Source organism: Lolium perenne, chromosome 3, assembly GCF_019359855.2.
Source record: "Lolium perenne isolate Kyuss_39 chromosome 3, Kyuss_2.0, whole genome shotgun sequence".
In the NCBI taxonomy this organism is placed as follows: domain Eukaryota; kingdom Viridiplantae; phylum Streptophyta; class Magnoliopsida; order Poales; family Poaceae; genus Lolium; species Lolium perenne.
The window spans coordinates 288,397,679-288,421,104 of record NC_067246.2 but is presented as its reverse complement, the minus strand read 5'-3'; the positions used below and the strand labels follow the sequence as shown (position 1 = coordinate 288,421,104).

At 38.6% G+C, this 23,426-nt stretch overlaps 4 long non-coding RNA genes across 17 annotated transcripts; all 4 read right to left on the bottom strand.

Moving 5' to 3' along the window:
• Positions 1 to 262: 262 nt before the first annotated feature.
• Positions 263 to 4,472, bottom strand: LOC139838607 (uncharacterized). Its single transcript, XR_011756119.1, has 3 exons — positions 3,810 to 4,472; positions 1,761 to 2,974; positions 263 to 315 (listed from the first exon to the last, which is right to left on the bottom strand). It is a non-coding gene; the product is annotated as an uncharacterized lncRNA (long non-coding RNA).
• A 1,323-nt stretch (positions 4,473 to 5,795) lies between these two features.
• LOC127345248 (uncharacterized) lies at positions 5,796 to 10,191 on the bottom strand. Of its 3 annotated transcripts, XR_011756117.1 has the most exons (4): positions 9,866 to 10,190; positions 8,179 to 9,028; positions 7,815 to 7,969; positions 5,796 to 6,364 (listed from the first exon to the last, which is right to left on the bottom strand). It is a non-coding gene; the product is annotated as an uncharacterized lncRNA (long non-coding RNA). The 3 variants fall into 3 exon arrangements; XR_011756118.1 differs by having other exon boundaries at positions 7,815 to 9,028; positions 9,850 to 10,191; XR_011756116.1 differs by having other exon boundaries at positions 7,815 to 9,028.
• Positions 10,192 to 10,812: 621 nt separating this feature from the next.
• Positions 10,813 to 16,227, bottom strand: LOC127345249 (uncharacterized). 6 transcript variants are annotated; one of them, XR_011756113.1, is made up of 6 exons: positions 15,914 to 16,227; positions 13,866 to 15,079; positions 12,063 to 12,419; positions 11,576 to 11,967; positions 11,272 to 11,331; positions 10,813 to 11,182 (listed from the first exon to the last, which is right to left on the bottom strand). It is a non-coding gene; the product is annotated as an uncharacterized lncRNA (long non-coding RNA). The 6 variants fall into 6 exon arrangements; XR_007878598.2 differs by having other exon boundaries at positions 11,272 to 11,694; positions 11,834 to 11,967; XR_011756112.1 differs by having other exon boundaries at positions 11,272 to 11,967; positions 13,866 to 14,020; positions 14,230 to 15,079.
• Positions 16,228 to 16,860: 633 nt separating this feature from the next.
• Positions 16,861 to 22,665, bottom strand: LOC127345246 (uncharacterized). 7 transcript variants are annotated; one of them, XR_007878550.2, is made up of 6 exons: positions 21,969 to 22,664; positions 19,917 to 21,131; positions 17,881 to 18,466; positions 17,624 to 17,741; positions 17,320 to 17,379; positions 16,861 to 17,230 (listed from the first exon to the last, which is right to left on the bottom strand). It is a non-coding gene; the product is annotated as an uncharacterized lncRNA (long non-coding RNA). The 7 variants fall into 7 exon arrangements; XR_011756107.1 differs by having other exon boundaries at positions 17,624 to 18,466; XR_007878541.2 differs by having other exon boundaries at positions 17,320 to 17,741.
• Between the last annotated feature and the right edge of the window lie 761 nt (positions 22,666 to 23,426).

Sequence of the window (23,426 nt, the reverse complement as noted above, 5' to 3'; positions counted from 1 at the left end):
CATATTTCTAATTTTCATATACAGAAAAATTATTGCATTCACTATTTATACATATATGTCTTAGACCACGTGCTTAAAAAGTATTGCATTCACTATTATTATAGTGATATGTCTTAGACCCTCGGGATCTCACATCCTAGAAACTAATTACATGACCCCGACAAAGCACGCCCATGCATGTTCTTCTCCGCCGCTTGTTGTTGGTTCGGCACTCGAGGGAGGAGGCTTACGGCAGGCCCGCAACCTAGCGCTACACGCCTACGAGGAGAGTGATGGACATTATCTCAACCAGATCCGGGGTACACATGTAATCATCTCGCATATGTTTAGCATAAGTTAATTGGTGACCTCACATAAGTCAAAGTATTACAAGATGATAATTCAATAAGCAAAACCTATAAGCATGTGTCATGTGAATAAAAACTTTAGAGGTGTATAAATGCACATCAAAGAGAAATATGTACTCCCTCCAATCCAAATTACTTGTCGCAGATAAGAGGGTGTAGTTAAGTTCCCTATGTGCTTTTCCATGAAAGAGGACATATAAATCCCATGATAAATAACAAAATCGAGAGGTTCTTGCGAAACATAATAGTTTCTGCAGGAAGCATGCCTAGAAGCATCATACTTGTCACACAAGATGCCATTTAGTATGCATGAAAACAGATCAATGACCTTGGAAGAAAAGAATAACAGGTCAATATACTTTGTAAGGAAAGAACAAGGATGCAAGCCTAAAATCCCACCAGGAACGGTACGATGACTCATGTTGCTATTTAGACAATGATAATACATTACTTGTTGGATATTTCCAAGTGGTAAATGTTTGTTTACTTTTTTTCAAAAAATTGTGCTTGAACACAACTTGGTCAGTACCTTTTTGTATTAATTACTTGGGCAAACACAACTCCTGCGTAGCTTCTACATCACCTTATTCAGTAAAGAAACTGCTTATTTTTAGACTTATAAAAATAAGAAACTTGATCTCATAAGGATCTTGTTTGTATATATCTCAATATGAAATCGGGCCAATTGGTAAAACACTCAAACAATATGAGCGAAAATTTGATATGTAGCTGAAAGTGAGGTGCCTTATTAAAATAAATAAATAAATAAATAAATAGTAGTTGTCACCTGAGACAAAGAGAGCTCCTAGTTGAAATGCAAAGATAGAATGGCCTGCAATTCAATGGCACTGATTATATTTGCACTTGTACACTAAGAGTTCATGATTTCACAAAACAATCCAAAATAGTTCAGGTTCGCTGAAACACACATTCTAAGCGACATCCATAGAGAAATAGGGAATTTTATTGCAGCTTTTAACTTAAGTACTTCGTAAAAAGAACAATGTAAACCCTGAACTGAACCACGTATCACACACATGAATGTTCCTGAATAAGAATATCGCAGGTTACAGAGTAGTGCTAGCAATATCTAGACATTCTTTAATCTAGCTGGCTTTCTCTGAAAGCTACATATGCACCAAGTTGATTAAGTTCTTATTTTTGTAGAAAAATGGTAGTATAGTTACCAAATCGACTATTCGTATAGCTTACAAAGATAGAGTGAGTAGTGACATTACGATGATACAAAGAAGAGAACGGCGCTAACTAAGTAGTAGTACAGCAAATATATATTACACCATATTTGTTACCAGAGAAAGGACATTACATTATTTCTGATAATTCAAGTAGTTTATGCAAAGGGAAAAGACAAGAAGTTGAGGTATAGCTATGTACTGATTTGTGGAGAAGTACCTCACGCTCAAGAACAAAATAAGTCCAACTCATGTGAGTTTTACAACGTCTTGATCCCTATATCCCTAGATGTGTGCAATTCCCACAAGAACTTCCCAGTAATTGCATCGGCACGATACATCCTAGAGGCAAAATCTGCATATTTTCTCTTTGACCTGCAGACAGGTACAACTTCTTACTATAGAGAAGAAAAGACAAACATTGGAACGGCAATAGAAAGTTGAACAATGCAAGTCAGAGAAATATTTGATTTCTTATGAACCTAATATACTGATTTAGGGTGCAAGGAGAAGAAAAGCGGGACAGAGAAGGAAACAAAATAAGAAGAAGATGCAAAAAATGATTAATGATTAGTTTAGCTCACTGATCCAGCCGTCCTCAGAGCTATATTACAGTATGTATCCAGTCGGACTCTGACCGGAGCGTGACCTGTGACCTGCGATAATACTCCCTCTGTGGTTGTATCCTTGCAGTAATAATCATCATCAATTGGACTTCGCGAAAGAACTTAAAGTGACAATCATCAATCATGTATTTGCACATTGCTATATTATAGTATGTATCCAGTCGGACTCTGACCGGAGCAGATCAAATTCATCATCCGCCTATATTAATTAAGAGACAACACTATACCGCCGCCTCCTAAGCATAATTAATCCAGACTTTCGTCCATGAATGCATGATATCATTACCTCTTATAAACAAAAATACCGTTACCTAGTGAAAACCTTTGTCATCTACATCTCAATTATCATCTCAAATCCTCACTTGAGGGAATCGTCCCGTTGGTCAATTGAATTGTCTGATTAGATCACTTCACTTCATCAACAAGTAATCAAGATAAATTAAAATAGAAAACATTCTAGTTACCTGGGCAGAAAAGACCACGCAATAGCATCCTACAATAAGAACTCACCACAAGATTAGTTTAAAGCTCTGAATTTATATAGCATGTTAACCCCACAAGCAATAAACCCGTATATTACCCAAGCACCAGACCTCAATGGAAGAAAAAAGACTCAGATGTAATCTCCTTGTAGAAGGGCCACAAAAAATAGTTATGTAAATAAACTGAACCTCTTGAAGAAAAGAAAGAAACTGATGGACTGTCACTGCTGCTACGTGTATAGGCATGTCCTGGACCTAGGAGAGGCGGATACATCCTCTTGACCTCCATGTCGTACAATGCAAGTGTAAAATGACCAAGATATTTCCTACCAATGAAAAAGCATGAGTTGTGTCATATTTTTGCAGTAGATATGCATTTTATTAAACACGAGAAAGGCGTCAGCATAGCAGGCATATATCAGGATGGAAAAGCGTCTCTGTCCTCAGTGACGGACCTAGAAAATAATCGAAGCCTGGGCAAGCCGAAAGCCTAGTTGGTTTGTTTTACACTCAAATCAACCAATATAAGCATAATATAGAGAAAATACACCTTTCACAATAATTTTCATCTAAAAGCTGAATCTAGTACGTCATAACACATCAAATATTCATAGGCGCCAAATATGTGATATCTCGGCACACCTTTCGAGAACAAAATCTCTACACATATCAAAAACTCCCTAAAAGATTTGAAGCTGCAATAGTGGATTACAAAAGCTCATACCTACACCCCACAGAAGCTCCAAAATTATAAAAAACATGATTAAACTTCTTATTTGTCACAAGTCACATTATTTTAAATTACTCTATGCAAATTTACCTGTCAAATAAAAATATATTACTATGTGTGCAAAAAAAATTGGTGATTTTTTGACACCAGGAAGCAGGAGCGCCCGGTTAGAGATCCAAATTGTTTTTCGTGAATGGAGGGAGTACTTTAACTTCAGTTTAATCAATTACAATTAAATTGAAATATAAAATATCCAACCGCTAATTAAAGTTCCAACCTACTGAGTTTAGGCAAACAACAAGTAATAAGCAACTATTCTAATTATCCATGTGGTTCTGGCCCTAAAAGATACTACATTGGGCAAGTAATCACTTAAGCGGCCAATTAGTTGGCACAAATTGATGAAAAACAACACCTGCTTGACGTCTCACCTTGCCGGAAGGAACGACGGCTGTGGCCGCTCACAGATGGATCCATTGGCCGCTACTTTATCCCAGGAAGAAGAGTGGTCGATCGATTGCTCCAGAAAGAGGCCGTGATGTACTTTAATAACGTTGGCTTGTTGATGATATTGTGGGGCAGATTGAGGCCCATGAAAGGACAGTGGGGCAGATCGAAGCAGGAAGCCTGGGCAACGAGGCTTTCACCATCGATAATTCCCATGGGATTTCTCCCATCGATGCTGCGGGGCTGCCACCGAGCCACCATGACTGCCGCTGGGGGAGAAGAAGGGGGGCATCAGGAAGGAGGGGTGCGAACCTCACGAAGGCAACCCACAGCACGGGATGGTGCTCAGATCCGCTTGACGACCCCTTCTCCCATCTTGGTACTTTCTCTGCAAGATCATCTCGACTCACCGGAACGGCGAGAATCTCGGTGTCGGGGTCGCGTGGAGTGAGGCTAGTACGACTACGCGATGGTGTGGAGGCGCGCGCGATGAGGCATGGAGATAGGGCGACGTCGCGGCAGGGAGGCATGGCGAGATGGAATCGATAGGATTTGGTGGCGGATTTGTTGGGGCATTTATTTTCCGAGCAGGTTTTCCGGTGTGAGACAAAGAAGGTGTGATGAACGAACGGAAGGACGGACGACGAAAGAGGTTGACGTATGCTGGCTGGCAGAATAAGGAACATCTTCCTCCTTTTTAAGTAGTACATCAGTTGAAACCATTTCTCATTCTCAGAATCTATTTACCGACAAATTATAAATGTATGTAGTACATCAGTTGAAATGCTCATGTAGATAAGAAGGTTGCGAGAGTGAAATGTACAACGAAAATCAAGCAGTGTATATTTCAGTTTCACGGCAGACGATCAGGCACATAAAATATTTAATAGATCAATCATTTATAGCACAAGCAGACTGGCCTTCTATAAAATGATCAAAATTGGTAAAGATCAAATATTAATCAACATCAATGAAGTTCAAATAATCATAGGCAACTGAAGCAGCCACAGCTAGACGGACACTTCCCTTCACACGTGAGCTATCACGTACATGAGCAGGTTCATTAATCTTTATATCAGAACATACAGATTTAGGAGAAATTGAAGCCAGCAGCTGGCGAAGACTAAGTGCGGTCACTACAGACAATATGAAGATATTCAAAATGCTACATTGCAGACTTAATTGCACGCATAATTGAGGTATGTTAGGCAATCTAATTATTTAAGCCATGTCCGTAGTTTCACAATGGGGCAGGGAGTAAGTAGCAGCCAAAATCACATGACCGGCATTCACTGCTTCAACCTAGAGGAAATGAAAAAGAGATATTAAAACCTATGGCATCATGAATAATATAAAAATGAGAACATTTCTGCAGGAATTGTGTACATACCTTTATGAATTATCAAGTCTGTGATTTTTTAAGTTCCATCACCGTCAGTTTCACAAAGAACTGCAGTAGGAGGTAACCGGGAACACGGATATATACATGGTGAAAAGGAATCAGAATTTCCAGTAGTAATAAATTATAAGCTCGAGCAAGTATTACTAATTCAGATGTCATCAATACAAAAATCAAATCACAAGTCATAAATAATAGGGTTAGCCTATAATCACAACATCTGAATAGTTAGATGTGAGAAAATTGAAATAGTTAACTACAGTTAGTTCAGGTTTTGTATATAAGAAATAGCAACCTTAATGCATTTTGGAAGGGTGGCTTAGTAGATGCTTTTCAACCAAAGCATAGTTGGAGCGCATTGTGCAGCTATTAAGTGGTTACTGATCCAACATGAACATTCAGATTTCTCCAACCTGTATAACCGAAACATCAAAATAAAAATCACTTCTGATGATTCTACGCAGTGATATGTTCCGCAATTAGAAAGTATCAGAATCTCTACCTAATATTAAAAACCATATACCCTTATACAGAAAAATAGGTAGAAGTTACCAAAGTGTGCGTAACAATTTTTTATGATCTCCATCAAGATCTGCAGGCCTTTCTCTTCTCTTCTCTTCATCTTCTCTTCTATTTTTCAGTGGAGTCCTCAAGCAGCAGCAACAACCACGTTCCTCTCTGGGTTAGCCTGTAATCACAAACGAAACATCAAAATTTGAGCTGTTGATATGCATCTGCCACCTTTTTATACTGAACTAAAGAACATTGTTCATACTGCACTACCTAATATTTCAATAGTAAAATATCCTGCACACCTTGTTATAACATATTTCTAATTTTCATATACAGAAAAATTATTGCATTCACTATTTATACATATATGTCTTAGACCACGTGCTTAAAAAGTATTGCATTCACTATTATTATAGTGATATGTCTTAGACCCTCGGGATCTCACATCCTAGAAACTAATTACATGACCCCGACAGCACGCCCATGCATGTTCTTCTCCGCCGCTTGTTGTTGGTTCTGGCACTCGAGGGAGGAGGCTTACGGCAGGCCCGCAACCTAGCGCTACACGCCTACAGAGGAGAGTGATGGACATTATCTCAACCAGATCCGGGGTACACATGTAATCATCTGCATATGTTTAGCATAAGTTAATTGGTGACCTCACATAAGTCAAAGTATTACAAGATGATAATTCAATAAGCAAAACCTATAAGCATGTGTCATGTGAATAAAAACTTTAGAGGTGTATAAATGCACATCAAAGAGAAATATGTACTCCCTCCAATCCAAATTACTTGTCGCAGATAAGAGGGTGTAGTTAAGTTCCCTATGTGCTTTTCCATGAAAGAGGACATATAAATCCCATGATAAATAACAAAATACTGAGAGGTTCTTGCGAAACATAATAGTTTCTGCAGGAAGCATGCCTAGAAGCATCATACTTGTCACACAAGATGCCATTTAGTATGCATGAAAACAGATCAATGACCTTGGAAGAAAAGAATAACAGGTCAATATACTTTGTAAGGAAAGAACAAGGATGCAAGCCTAAAATCCCACCAGGAACGGTACTGATGACTCATGTTGCTATTTAGACAATGATAATACATTACTTGTTGGATATTTCCAAGTGGTAAATGTTTGTTTACTTTTTTTTTCAAAAAATTGTGCTTGAACACAACTTGGTCAGTACCTTTTTGTATTAATTACTTGGGCAAACACAACTCCTGCCAGAGCTTCTACATCACCTTATTCAGTAAAGAAACTGCTTATTTTTAGACTTATAAAAATAAGAAACTTGATCTCATAAGGATCTTGTTTGTATATATCTCAATATGAAATCGGGCCAATTGGTAAAACACTCAAACAATATGAGCGAAAATTTGATATGTAGCTGAAAGTGAGGTGCCTTATTAAAATAAATAAATAAATAAATAAATAGTAGTTGTCACCAGACAAAGAGAGCTCCTAGTTGAAATGCAAAGATAGAATGGCCTGCAATTCAATGGCACTGATTATATTTGCACTTGTACACTAAGAGTTCATGATTTCACAAAACAATCCAAAATAGTTCAGGTTCGCTGAAACACACATTCTGAAGCGACATCCATAGAGAAATAGGGAATTTTATTGCAGCTTTTAACTTAAGTACTTCGTAAAAAGAACAATGTAAACCCTGAACTGAACCACAGTATCACACACATGAATGTTCCTGAATAAGAATATCGCAGGTTACAGAGTAGTGCTAGCAATATCTAGACATTCTTTAATCTAGCTGGCTTTCTCTGAAAGCTACATATGCACCAAGTTGATTAAGTTCTTATTTTTGTAGAAAAATGGTAGTATAGTTACCAAATCGACTATTCGTATAGCTTACAAAGATAGAGTGAGTAGTGACATTACGATGATACAAAGAAGAGAACGGCGCTAACTAAGTAGTAGTACAGCAAATATATATTACACCATATTTGTTACCAGAGAAAGGACATTACATTATTTCTGATAATTCAAGTAGTTTATGCAAAGGGAAAAGACAGTAAGTTGAGGTATAGCTATGTACTGATTTGTGGAGAAGTACCTCACGCTCAAGAACAAAATAAGTCCAACTCATGTGAGTTTTACAACGTCTTGATCCCTATATCCCTAGATGTGTGCAATTCCCACAAGAACTTCCCAGTAATTGCATCGGCACGATACATCCTAGAGGCAAAATCTGCATATTTTCTCTTTGACCTGCAGACAGGTACAACTTCTTACTATAGAGAAGAAAAGACAAACATTGGAACGGCAATAGAAAGTTGAACAATGCAAGTCAGAGAAATATTTGATTTCTTATGAACCTAATATACTGATTTAGGGTGCAAGGAGAAGAAAAGCGGGACAGAGAAGGAAACAAAATAAGAAGAAGATGCAAAAAATGATTAATGATTAGTTTAGCTCACTGATCCAGCCGTCCTCAGAGCTATATTACAGTATGTATCCAGTCGGACTCTGACCGGAGCGCGACCTGTGACCTGCGATAATACTCCCTCTGTGGTTGTATCCTTGCAGTAATAATCATCATCAATTGGACTTCGCGAAAGAACTTAAAGTGACAATCATCAATCATGTATTTGCACATTGCTATATTATAGTATGTATCCAGTCGGACTCTGACCGGAGCAGATCAAATTCATCATCCGCCTATATTAATTAAGAGACAACACTATACCGCCGCCTCCTAAGCATAATTAATCCAGACTTTCGTCCATGAATGCATGATATCATTACCTCTTATAAACAAAAATACCGTTACCTAGTGAAAACCTTTGTCATCTACATCTCAATTATCATCTCAAATCCTCACTTGAGGGAATCGTCCCGTTGGTCAATTGAATTGTCTGATTAGATCACTTCACTTCATCAACAAGTAATCAAGATAAATTAAAATAGAAAACATTCTAGTTACCTGGGCAGAAAAGACCACGCAATAGCATCCTACAATAAGAACTCACCACAAGATTAGTTTAAAGCTCTGAATTTATATAGCATGTTAACCCCACAAGCAATAAACCCGTATATTACCCAAGCACCAGACCTCAATGGAAGAAAAAAGACTCAGATGTAATCTCCTTGTAGAAGGGCCACAAAAAATAGTTATGTAAATAAACTGAACCTCTTGAAGAAAAGAAAGAAACTGATGGACTGTCACTGCTGCTACGTGTATAGGCATGTCCTGGACCTAGGAGAGGCGGATACATCCTCTTGACCTCCATGTCGTACAATGCAAGTGTAAAATGACCAAGATATTTCCTACCAATGAAAAAGCATGAGTTGTGTCATATTTTTGCAGTAGATATGCATTTTATTAAACACGAGAAAGGCGTCAGCATAGCAGGCATATATCAGGATGGAAAAGCGTCTCTGTCCTCAGTGACGGACCTAGAAAATAATCGAAGCCTGGGCAAGCCGAAAGCCTAGTTGGTTTGTTTTACACTCAAATCAACCAATATAAGCATAATATAGAGAAAATACACCTTTCACAATAATTTTCATCTAAAAGCTGAATCTAGTACGTCATAACACATCAAATATTCATAGGCGCCAAATATGTGATATCTCGGCACACCTTTCGAGAACAAAATCTCTACACATATCAAAAACTCCCTAAAAGATTTGAAGCTGCAATAGTGGATTACAAAAGCTCATACCTACACCCCATAGAAGCTCCAAAATTATAAAAAACATGATTAAACTTCTTATTTGTCACAAGTCACATTATTTTAAATTACTCTATGCAAATTTACCTGTCAAATAAAAATATATTACTATGTGTGCAAAAAAAATTGGTGATTTTTTGACACCAGGAAGCAGGAGCGCCAGTGCCCGAGATCCAAATTGTTTTTTCGTGAATGGAGGGAGTACTTTAACTTCAGTTTAATCAATTACAATTAAATTGAAATATAAAATATCCAACCGCTAATTAAAGTTCCAACCTACTGAGTTTAGGCAAACAACAAGTAATAAGCAACTATTCTAATTATCCATGTGGTTCTGGCCCTAAAAGATACTACATTGGGCAAGTAATCACTTAAGCGGCCAATTAGTTGGCACAAATTGATGAAAAACAACACCTGCTTGACGTCTCACCTTGCCGGAAGGAACGACGGCTGTGGCCGCTCACAGATGGATCCATTGGCCGCTACTTTATCCCAGGAAGAAGAGTGGTCGATCGATTGCTCCAGAAAGAGGCCGTGATGTACTTTAATGACGTTGGCTTGTTGATGATATTGTGGGGCAGATTGAGGCCCATGAAAGGACAGTGGGGCAGATCGAAGCAGGAAGCCTGGGCAACGAGGCTTTCACCATCGATAATTCCCATGGGATTTCTCCCATCGATGCTGCGGGGCTGCCACCGAGCCACCATGACTGCCGCTGGGGGAGAAGAAGGGGGGCATTAGGAAGGAGGGGTGCGAACCTCACGAAGGCAACCCACAGCACGGGATGGTGCTCATATCCGCTTGACGACCCCTTCTCCCATCTTGGTACTTTCTCTGCAAGATCATCTCGACTCACCGGAACGGCGAGAATCTCGGTGTCGGGGTCGCGTGGAGTGAGGCTAGTACGACTACGCGATGGTGTGGAGGCGCGCGCGATGAGGCATGGAGATAGGGCGACGTCGCGGCAGGGAGGCATGGCGAGATGGAATCGATAGGATTTGGTGGCGGATTTGTTGGGGCATTTATTTTCCGAGCAGGTTTTCCGGTGTGAGACAAAGAAGGTGCGATGAACGAACGGAAGGACGGACGACGAAAGAGGTTGACGTATGCTGGCTGGCAGAATAAGGAACATCTTCCTCCTTTTTAAGTAGTACATCAGTTGAAACCATTTCTCATTCTCAGAATCTATTTACCGACAAATTATAAATGTATGTAGTACATCAGTTGAAATGCTCATGTAGATAAGAAGGTTGCGAGAGTGAAATGTACAACGAAAATCAAGCAGTGTATATTTCAGTTTCACGGCAGACGATCAGGCACATAAAATATTTAATAGATCAATCATTTATAGCACAAGCAGACTGGCCTTCTATAAAATGATCAAAATTGGTAAAGATCAAATATTAATCAACATCAATGAAGTTCAAATAATCATAGGCAACTGAAGCAGCCACAGCTAGACGGACACTTCCCTTCACACGTGAGCTATCACGTACATGAGCAGGTTCATTAATCTTTATATCAGAACATACAGATTTAGGAGAAATTGAAGCCAGCAGCTGGCGAAGACTAAGTGCGGTCACTACAGACAATATGAAGATATTCAAAATGCTACATTGCAGACTTAATTGCACGCATAATTGAGGTATGTTAGGCAATCTAATTATTTAAGCCATGTCCGTAGTTTCACAATGGGGCAGGGAGTAAGTAGCAGCCAAAATCACATGACCGGCATTCACTGCTCAACCTAGAGGAAATGAAAAAAGAGATATTAAAACCTATGGCATCATGAATAATATAAAAATGAGAACATTTCTGCAGGAATTGTGTACATACCTTTATGAATTATCAAGTCTGTGATTTTTTAAGTTCCATCACCGTCAGTTTCACAAAGAACTGCAGTAGGAGGTAACCGGGAACACGGATATATACATGGTGAAAAGGAATCAGAATTTCCAGTAGTAATAAATTATAAGCTCGAGCAAGTATTACTAATTCAGATGTCATCAATACAAAAATCAAATCACAAGTCATAAATAATAGGGTTAGCCTATAATCACAACATCTGAATAGTTAGATGTGAGAAAATTGAAATAGTTAACTACAGTTAGTTCAGGTTTTGTATATAAGAAATAGCAACCTTAATGCATTTTGGAAGGGTGGCTTAGTAGATGCTTTTCAACCAAAGCATAGTTGGAGCGCATTGTGCAGCTATTAAGTGGTTACCTGATCCAACATGAACATTCAGATTTCTCCAACCTGTATAACCGAAACATCAAAATAAAAATCACTTCTGATGATTCTACGCAGTGATATGTTCCGCAATTAGAAAGTATCAGAATCTCTACCTAATATTAAAAACCATATACCCTTATACAGAAAAATAGGTAGAAGTTACCAGTGTGCAGAACAATTTTTTATGATCTCCATCAAGATCTGCAGGCCTTTCTCTTCTCTTCTCTTCATCTTCTCTTCTATTTTTCAGTGGAGTCCTCAAGCAGCAGCAACAACCACGTTCCTCTCTGGGTTAGCCTGTAATCACAAACGAAACATCAAAATTTGAGCTGTTGATATGCATCTGCCACCTTTTTATACTGAACTAAAGAACATTGTTCATACCGCACTACCTAATATTTCAATAGTAAAATATCCTGCACACCTTGTTATAACATATTTCTAATTTTCATATACAGAAAAATTATTGCATTCACTATTTATACATATATGTCTTAGACCACGTGCTTAAAAAGTATTGCATTCACTATTATTATAGTGATATGTCTTAGACCCTCGGGATCTCACATCCTAGAAACTAATTACATGACCCCGACAGCACGCCCATGCATGTTCTTCTCCGCCGCTTGTTGTTGGTTCTGGCACTCGAGGGAGGAGGCTTACGGCAGGCCCGCAACCTAGCGCTACACGCCTACAGAGGAGAGTGATGGACATTATCTCAACCAGATCCGGGGTACACATGTAATCATCTGCATATGTTTAGCATAAGTTAATTGGTGACCTCACATAAGTCAAAGTATTACAAGATGATAATTCAATAAGCAAAACCTATAAGCATGTGTCATGTGAATAAAAACTTTAGAGGTGTATAAATGCACATCAAAGAGAAATATGTACTCCCTCCAATCCAAATTACTTGTCGCAGATAAGAGGGTGTAGTTAAGTTCCCTATGTGCTTTTCCATGAAAGAGGACATATAAATCCCATGATAAATAACAAAATACTGAGAGGTTCTTGCGAAACATAATAGTTTCTGCAGGAAGCATGCCTAGAAGCATCATACTTGTCACACAAGATGCCATTTAGTATGCATGAAAACAGATCAATGACCTTGGAAGAAAAGAATAACAGGTCAATATACTTTGTAAGGAAAGAACAAGGATGCAAGCCTAAAATCCCACCAGGAACGGTACTGATGACTCATGTTGCTATTTAGACAATGATAATACATTACTTGTTGGATATTTCCAAGTGGTAAATGTTTGTTTACTTTTTTCAAAAAATTGTGCTTGAACACAACTTGGTCAGTACCTTTTGTATTAATTACTTGGGCAAACACAACTCCTGCCAGAGCTTCTACATCACCTTATTCAGTAAAGAAACTGCTTATTTTTAGACTTATAAAAATAAGAAACTTGATCTCATAAGGATCTTGTTTGTATATATCTCAATATGAAATCGGGCCAATTGGTAAAACACTCAAACAATATGAGCGAAAATTTGATATGTAGCTGAAAGTGAGGTGCCTTATTAAAATAAATAAATAAATAAATAAATAGTAGTTGTCACCAGACAAAGAGAGCTCCTAGTTGAAATGCAAAGATAGAATGGCCTGCAATTCAATGGCACTGATTATATTTGCACTTGTACACTAAGAGTTCATGATTTCACAAAACAATCCAAAATAGTTCAGGTTCGCTGAAACACACATTCTGAAGCGACATCCATAGAGAAATAGGGAATTTTATTGCAGCTTTTAACTTAAGTACTTCGTAAAAAGAACAATGTAAACCCTGAACTGAACCACAGTATCACACACATGAATGTTCCTGAATAAGAATATCGCAGGTTACAGAGTAGTGCTAGCAATATCTAGACATTCTTTAATCTAGCTGGCTTTCTCTGAAAGCTACATATGCACCAAGTTGATTAAGTTCTTATTTTTGTAGAAAAATGGTAGTATAGTTACCAAATCGACTATTCGTATAGCTTACAAAGATAGAGTGAGTAGTGACATTACGATGATACAAAGAAGAGAACGGCGCTAACTAAGTAGTAGTACAGCAAATATATATTACACCATATTTGTTACCAGAGAAAGGACATTACATTATTTCTGATAATTCAAGTAGTTTATGCAAAGGGAAAAGACAGTAAGTTGAGGTATAGCTATGTACTGATTTGTGGAGAAGTACCTCACGCTCAAGAACAAAATAAGTCCAACTCATGTGAGTTTTACAACGTCTTGATCCCTATATCCCTAGATGTGTGCAATTCCCACAAGAACTTCCCAGTAATTGCATCGGCACGATACATCCTAGAGGCAAAATCTGCATATTTTCTCTTTGACCTGCAGACAGGTACAACTTCTTACTATAGAGAAGAAAAGACAAACATTGGAACGGCAATAGAAAGTTGAACAATGCAAGTCAGAGAAATATTTGATTTCTTATGAACCTAATATACTGATTTAGGGTGCAAGGAGAAGAAAAGCGGGACAGAGAAGGAAACAAAATAAGAAGAAGATGCAAAAAATGATTAATGATTAGTTTAGCTCACTGATCCAGCCGTCCTCAGAGCTATATTACAGTATGTATCCAGTCGGACTCTGACCGGAGCGTGACCTGTGACCTGCGATAATACTCCCTCTGTGGTTGTATCCTTGCAGTAATAATCATCATCAATTGGACTTCGCGAAAGAACTTAAAGTGACAATCATCAATCATGTATTTGCACATTGCTATATTATAGTATGTATCCAGTCGGACTCTGACCGGAGCAGATCAAATTCATCATCCGCCTATATTAATTAAGAGACAACACTATACCGCCGCCTCCTAAGCATAATTAATCCAGACTTTCGTCCATGAATGCATGATATCATTACCTCTTATAAACAAAAATACCGTTACCTAGTGAAAACCTTTGTCATCTACATCTCAATTATCATCTCAAATCCTCACTTGAGGGAATCGTCCCGTTGGTCAATTGAATTGTCTGATTAGATCACTTCACTTCATCAACAAGTAATCAAGATAAATTAAAATAGAAAACATTCTAGTTACCTGGGCAGAAAAGACCACGCAATAGCATCCTACAATAAGAACTCACCACAAGATTAGTTTAAAGCTCTGAATTTATATAGCATGTTAACCCCACAAGCAATAAACCCGTATATTACCCAAGCACCAGACCTCAATGGAAGAAAAAAGACTCAGATGTAATCTCCTTGTAGAAGGGCCACAAAAAATAGTTATGTAAATAAACTGAACCTCTTGAAGAAAAGAAAGAAACTGATGGACTGTCACTGCTGCTACGTGTATAGGCATGTCCTGGACCTAGGAGAGGCGGATACATCCTCTTGACCTCCATGTCGTACAATGCAAGTGTAAAATGACCAAGATATTTCCTACCAATGAAAAAGCATGAGTTGTGTCATATTTTTGCAGTAGATATGCATTTTATTAAACACGAGAAAGGCGTCAGCATAGCAGGCATATATCAGGATGGAAAAGCGTCTCTGTCCTCAGTGACGGACCTAGAAAATAATCGAAGCCTGGGCAAGCCGAAAGCCTAGTTGGTTTGTTTTACACTCAAATCAACCAATATAAGCATAATATAGAGAAAATACACCTTTCACAATAATTTTCATCTAAAAGCTGAATCTAGTACGTCATAACACATCAAATATTCATAGGCGCCAAATATGTGATATCTCGGCACACCTTTCGAGAACAAAATCTCTACACATATCAAAAACTCCCTAAAAGATTTGAAGCTGCAATAGTGGATTACAAAAGCTCATACCTACACCCCAGAAGCTCCAAAATTATAAAAAACATGATTAAACTTCTTATTTGTCACAAGTCACATTATTTTAAATTACTCTATGCAAATTTACCTGTCAAATAAAAATATATTACTATGTGTGCAAAAAAAATTGGTGATTTTTTGACACCAGGAAGCAGGAGCGCCAGTGCCCGAGATCCAAATTGTTTTTCGTGAATGGAGGGAGTACTTTAACTTCAGTTTAATCAATTACAATTAAATTGAAATATAAAATATCCAACCGCTAATTAAAGTTCCAACCTACTGAGTTTAGGCAAACAACAAGTAATAAGCAACTATTCTAATTATCCATGTGGTTCTGGCCCTAAAAGATACTACATTGGGCAAGTAATCACTTAAGCGGCCAATTAGTTGGCACAAATTGATGAAAAACAACACCTGCTTGACGTCTCACCTTGCCGGAAGGAACGACGGCTGTGGCCGCTCACAGATGGATCCATTGGCCGCTACTTTATCCCAGGAAGAAGAGTGGTCGATCGATTGCTCCAGAAAGAGGCCGTGATGTACTTTAATGACGTTGGCTTGTTGATGATATTGTGGGGCAGATTGAGGCCCATGAAAGGACAGTGGGGCAGATCGAAGCAGGAAGCCTGGGCAACGAGGCTTTCACCATCGATAATTCCCATGGGATTTCTCCCATCGATGCTGCGGGGCTGCCACCGAGCCACCATGACTGCCGCTGGGGGAGAAGAAGGGGGGCATCAGGAAGGAGGGTGCGAACCTCACGAAGGCAACCCACAGCACGGGATGGTGCTCAGATCCGCTTGACGACCCCTTCTCCCATCTTGGTACTTTCTCTGCAAGATCATCTCGACTCACCGGAACGGCGAGAATCTCGGTGTCGGGGTCGCGTGGAGTGAGGCTAGTACGACTACGCGATGGTGTGGAGGCGCGCGCGATGAGGCATGGAGATAGAGGCGACGTCGCGGCAGGGAGGCATGGCGAGATGGAATCGATAGGATTTGGTGGCGGATTTGTTGGGGCATTTATTTTCCGAGCAGGTTTTCCGGTGTGAGACAAAGAAGGTGTGATGAACGAACGGAAGGACGGACGACGAAAGAGGTTGACGTATGCTGGCTGGCAGAATAAGGAACATCTTCCTCCTTTTTAAGTAGTACATCAGTTGAAACCATTTCTCATTCTCAGAATCTATTTACCGACAAATTATAAATGTATGTAGTACATCAGTTGAAATGCTCATGTAGATAAGAAGGTTGCGAGAGTGAAATGTACAACGAAAATCAAGCAGTGTATATTTCAGTTTCACGGCAGACGATCAGGCACATAAAATATTTAATAGATCAATCATTTATAGCACAAGCAGACTGGCCTTCTATAAAATGATCAAAATTGGTAAAGATCAAATATTAATCAACATCAATGAAGTTCAAATAATCATAGGCAACTGAAGCAGCCACAGCTAGACGGACACTTCCCTTCACACGTGAGCTATCACGTACATGAGCAGGTTCATTAATCTTTATATCAGAACATACAGATTTAGGAGAAATTGAAGCCAGCAGCTGGCGAAGACTAAGTGCGGTCACTACAGACAATATGAAGATATTCAAAATGCTACATTGCAGACTTAATTGCACGCATAATTGAGGTATGTTAGGCAATCTAATTATTTAAGCCATGTCCGTAGTTTCACAATGGGGCAGGGAGTAAGTAGCAGCCAAAATCACATGACCGGCATTCACTGCTCAACCTAGAGGAAATGAAAAAAGAGATATTAAAACCTATGGCATCATGAATAATATAAAAATGAGAACATTTCTGCAGGAATTGTGTACATACCTTTATGAATTATCAAGTCTGTGATTTTTTAAGTTCCATCACCGTCAGTTTCACAAAGAACTGCAGTAGGAGGTAACCGGGAACACGGATATATACATGGTGAAAAGGAATCAGAATTTCCAGTAGTAATAAATTATAAGCTCGAGCAAGTATTACTAATTCAGATGTCATCAATACAAAAATCAAATCACAAGTCATAAATAATAGGGTTAGCCTATAATCACAACATCTGAATAGTTAGATGTGAGAAAATTGAAATAGTTAACTACAGTTAGTTCAGGTTTTGTATATAAGAAATAGCAACCTTAATGCATTTTGGAAGGGTGGCTTAGTAGATGCTTTTCAACCAAAGCATAGTTGGAGCGCATTGTGCAGCTATTAAGTGGTTACTGATCCAACATGAACATTCAGATTTCTCCAACCTGTATAACCGAAACATCAAAATAAAAATCACTTCTGATGATTCTACGCAGTGATATGTTCCGCAATTAGAAAGTATCAGAATCTCTACCTAATATTAAAAACCATATACCCTTATACAGAAAAATAGGTAGAAGTTACCAGTGTGCAGAACAATTTTTTATGATCTCCATCAAGATCTGCAGGCCTTTCTCTTCTCTTCTCTTCATCTTCTCTTCTATTTTTCAGTGGAGTCCTCAAGCAGCAGCAACAACCACGTTCCTCTCTGGGTTAGCCTGTAATCACAAACGAAACATCAAAATTTGAGCTGTTGATATGCATCTGCCACCTTTTTATACTGAACTAAAGAACATTGTTCATACTGCACTACCTAATATTTCAATAGTAAAATATCCTGCACACCTTGTTATAACATATTTCTAATTTTCATATACAGAAAAATTATTGCATTCACTATTTATACATATATGTCTTAGACCACGTGCTTAAAAAGTATTGCATTCACTATTATTATAGTGATATGTCTTAGACCCTCGGGATCTCACATCCTAGAAACTAATTACATGACCCCGACAGCACGCCCATGCATGTTCTTCTCCGCCGCTTGTTGTTGGTTCTGGCACTCGAGGGAGGAGGCTTACGGCAGGCCCGCAACCTAGCGCTACACGCCTACAGAGGAGAGTGATGGACATTATCTCAACCAGATCCGGGGTACACATGTAATCATCTGCATATGTTTAGCATAAGTTAATTGGTGACCTCACATAAGTCAAAGTATTACAAGATGATAATTCAATAAGCAAAACCTATAAGCATGTGTCATGTGAATAAAAACTTTAGAGGTGTATAAATGCACATCAAAGAGAAATATGTACTCCCTCCAATCCAAATTACTTGTCGCAGATAAGAGGGTGTAGTTAAGTTCCCTATGTGCTTTTCCATGAAAGAGGACATATAAATCCCATGATAAATAACAAAATACTGAGAGGTTCTTGCGAAACATAATAGTTTCTGCAGGAAGCATGCCTAGAAGCATCATACTTGTCACACAAGATGCCATTTAGTATGCATGAAAACAGATCAATGACCTTGGAAGAAAAGAATAACAGGTCAATATACTTTGTAAGGAAAGAACAAGGATGCAAGCCTAAAATCCCACCAGGAACGGTACTGATGACTCATGTTGCTATTTAGACAATGATAATACATTACTTGTTGGATATTTCCAAGTGGTAAATGTTTGTTTACTTTTTTTTTCAAAAAATTGTGCTTGAACACAACTTGGTCAGTACCTTTTTGTATTAATTACTTGGGCAAACACAACTCCTGCCAGAGCTTCTACATCACCTTATTCAGTAAAGAAACTGCTTATTTTTAGACTTATAAAAATAAGAAACTTGATCTCATAAGGATCTTGTTTGTATATATCTCAATATGAAATCGGGCCAATTGGTAAAACACTCAAACAATATGAGCGAAAATTTGATATGTAGCTGAAAGTGAGGTGCCTTATTAAAATAAATAAATAAATAAATAAATAGTAGTTGTCACCAGACAAAGAGAGCTCCTAGTTGAAATGCAAAGATAGAATGGCCTGCAATTCAATGGCACTGATTATATTTGCACTTGTACACTAAGAGTTCATGATTTCACAAAACAATCCAAAATAGTTCAGGTTCGCTGAAACACACATTCTGAAGCGACATCCATAGAGAAATAGGGAATTTTATTGCAGCTTTTAACTTAAGTACTTCGTAAAAAGAACAATGTAAACCCTGAACTGAACCACAGTATCACACACATGAATGTTCCTGAATAAGAATATCGCAGGTTACAGAGTAGTGCTAGCAATATCTAGACATTCTTTAATCTAGCTGGCTTTCTCTGAAAGCTACATATGCACCAAGTTGATTAAGTTCTTATTTTTGTAGAAAAATGGTAGTATAGTTACCAAATCGACTATTCGTATAGCTTACAAAGATAGAGTGAGTAGTGACATTACGATGATACAAAGAAGAGAACGGCGCTAACTAAGTAGTAGTACAGCAAATATATATTACACCATATTTGTTACCAGAGAAAGGACATTACATTATTTCTGATAATTCAAGTAGTTTATGCAAAGGGAAAAGACAGTAAGTTGAGGTATAGCTATGTACTGATTTGTGGAGAAGTACCTCACGCTCAAGAACAAAATAAGTCCAACTCATGTGAGTTTTACAACGTCTTGATCCCTATATCCCTAGATGTGTGCAATTCCCACAAGAACTTCCCAGTAATTGCATCGGCACGATACATCCTAGAGGCAAAATCTGCATATTTTCTCTTTGACCTGCAGACAGGTACAACTTCTTACTATAGAGAAGAAAAGACAAACATTGGAACGGCAATAGAAAGTTGAACAATGCAAGTCAGAGAAATATTTGATTTCTTATGAACCTAATATACTGATTTAGGGTGCAAGGAGAAGAAAAGCGGGACAGAGAAGGAAACAAAATAAGAAGAAGATGCAAAAAATGATTAATGATTAGTTTAGCTCACTGATCCAGCCGTCCTCAGAGCTATATTACAGTATGTATCCAGTCGGACTCTGACCGGAGCGCGACCTGTGACCTGCGATAATACTCCCTCTGTGGTTGTATCCTTGCAGTAATAATCATCATCAATTGGACTTCGCGAAAGAACTTAAAGTGACAATCATCAATCATGTATTTGCACATTGCTATATTATAGTATGTATCCAGTCGGACTCTGACCGGAGCAGATCAAATTCATCATCCGCCTATATTAATTAAGAGACAACACTATACCGCCGCCTCCTAAGCATAATTAATCCAGACTTTCGTCCATGAATGCATGATATCATTACCTCTTATAAACAAAAATACCGTTACCTAGTGAAAACCTTTGTCATCTACATCTCAATTATCATCTCAAATCCTCACTTGAGGGAATCGTCCCGTTGGTCAATTGAATTGTCTGATTAGATCACTTCACTTCATCAACAAGTAATCAAGATAAATTAAAATAGAAAACATTCTAGTTACCTGGGCAGAAAAGACCACGCAATAGCATCCTACAATAAGAACTCACCACAAGATTAGTTTAAAGCTCTGAATTTATATAGCATGTTAACCCCACAAGCAATAAACCCGTATATTACCCAAGCACCAGACCTCAATGGAAGAAAAAAAGACTCAGATGTAATCTCCTTGTAGAAGGGCCACAAAAAATAGTTATGTAAATAAACTGAACCTCTTGAAGAAAAGAAAGAAACTGATGGACTGTCACTGCTGCTACGTGTATAGGCATGTCCTGGACCTAGGAGAGGCGGATACATCCTCTTGACCTCCATGTCGTACAATGCAAGTGTAAAATGACCAAGATATTTCCTACCAATGAAAAAGCATGAGTTGTGTCATATTTTTGCAGTAGATATGCATTTTATTAAACACGAGAAAGGCGTCAGCATAGCAGGCATATATCAGGATGGAAAAGCGTCTCTGTCCTCAGTGACGGACCTAGAAAATAATCGAAGCCTGGGCAAGCCGAAAGCCTAGTTGGTTTGTTTTACACTCAAATCAACCAATATAAGCATAATATAGAGAAAATACACCTTTCACAATAATTTTCATCTAAAAGCTGAATCTAGTACGTCATAACACATCAAATATTCATAGGCGCCAAATATGTGATATCTCGGCACACCTTTCGAGAACAAAATCTCTACACATATCAAAAACTCCCTAAAAGATTTGAAGCTGCAATAGTGGATTACAAAAGCTCATACCTACACCCCACAGAAGCTCCAAAATTATAAAAAACATGATTAAACTTCTTATTTGTCACAAGTCACATTATTTTAAATTACTCTATGCAAATTTACCTGTCAAATAAAAATATATTACTATGTGTGCAAAAAAAATTGGTGATTTTTTGACACCAGGAAGCAGGAGCGCCAGTGCCCGAGATCCAAATTGTTTTTTCGTGAATGGAGGGAGTACTTTAACTTCAGTTTAATCAATTACAATTAAATTGAAATATAAAATATCCAACCGCTAATTAAAGTTCCAACCTACTGAGTTTAGGCAAACAACAAGTAATAAGCAACTATTCTAATTATCCATGTGGTTCTGGCCCTAAAAGATACTACATTGGGCAAGTAATCACTTAAGCGGCCAATTAGTTGGCACAAATTGATGAAAAACAACACCTGCTTGACGTCTCACCTTGCCGGAAGGAACGACGGCTGTGGCCGCTCACAGATGGATCCATTGGCCGCTACTTTATCCCAGGAAGAAGAGTGGTCGATCGATTGCTCCAGAAAGAGGCCGTGATGTACTTTAATGACGTTGGCTTGTTGATGATATTGTGGGGCAGATTGAGGCCCATGAAAGGACAGTGGGGCAGATCGAAGCAGGAAGCCTGGGCAACGAGGCTTTCACCATCGATAATTCCCATGGGATTTCTCCCATCGATGCTGCGGGGCTGCCACCGAGCCACCATGACTGCCGCTGGGGGAGAAGAAGGGGGGCATCAGGAAGGAGGGGTGCGAACCTCACGAAGGCAACCCACAGCACGGGATGGTGCTCAGATCCGCTTGACGACCCCTTCTCCCATCTTGGTACTTTCTCTGCAAGATCATCTCGACTCACCGGAACGGCGAGAATCTCGGTGTCGGGGTCGCGTGGAGTGAGGCTAGTACGACTACGCGATGGTGTGGAGGCGCGCGCGATGAGGCATGGAGATAGGGCGACGTCGCGGCAGGGAGGCATGGCGAGATGGAATCGATAGGATTTGGTGGCGGATTTGTTGGGGCATTTATTTTCCGAGCAGGTTTTCCGGTGTGAGACAAAGAAGGTGCGATGAACGAACGGAAGGACGGACGACGAAAGAGGTTGACGTATGCTGGCTGGCAGAATAAGGAACATCTTCCTCCTTTTTAAGTAGTGTAGATAGATTACACCTAAGACAACGAATGGAAAAGAAACTTCCTCCAATAGCAATAATTCATGGTCGATGTGAGAATTTATTTGTAGAATAAATGAGATGCTATTTCGCCAAAATATAAAATAAAAGAACTTCTAAATGGCAGCCAGATATGTAGCTAACTTGACATCACATTGAAAATGCATAAGCTATACCAGATGTCTTCAGTTCGATATCAAATAAGGCCAACTAAATTATGTAGATCTAATTTGATTCATAAACCAATGAAATAATGACTATATTCAAATGCAGAATCACACAAAAAAAGAACAACATAACGTATTACCTAGCAAGATTGCATATGATGGTAGATAAAAAAAAAAGATTGCAAATGATGGTATATCACTGATTCACTATAAACCTCTATGTCTGCAGCGGGATCTTACATTTCTGTATCTTGTTAAAATGGACCTAATCGGACCTGATCATCTTTATTGTACAATGTTGGGAGTGCCGTTACTGGCACATATGCGGTGATTTGATGTACTCTTCTTGAGCGAGGCAATACCATCCATGCAGCCGTGGGTTGAACTGAATGACCTAGACTTTTTTCCATAACTTCCATATAGAAAAGCACATCCAGAGAATAGATCCTTATTTTGTAAACTTGGCACAAGTAGACAGAACTAAACCAAAGTGGCTAATTTAAAAATTCAGAGTAAAGAAACCTTTCTAAACAAGCTTGCTACTCCCTCCTA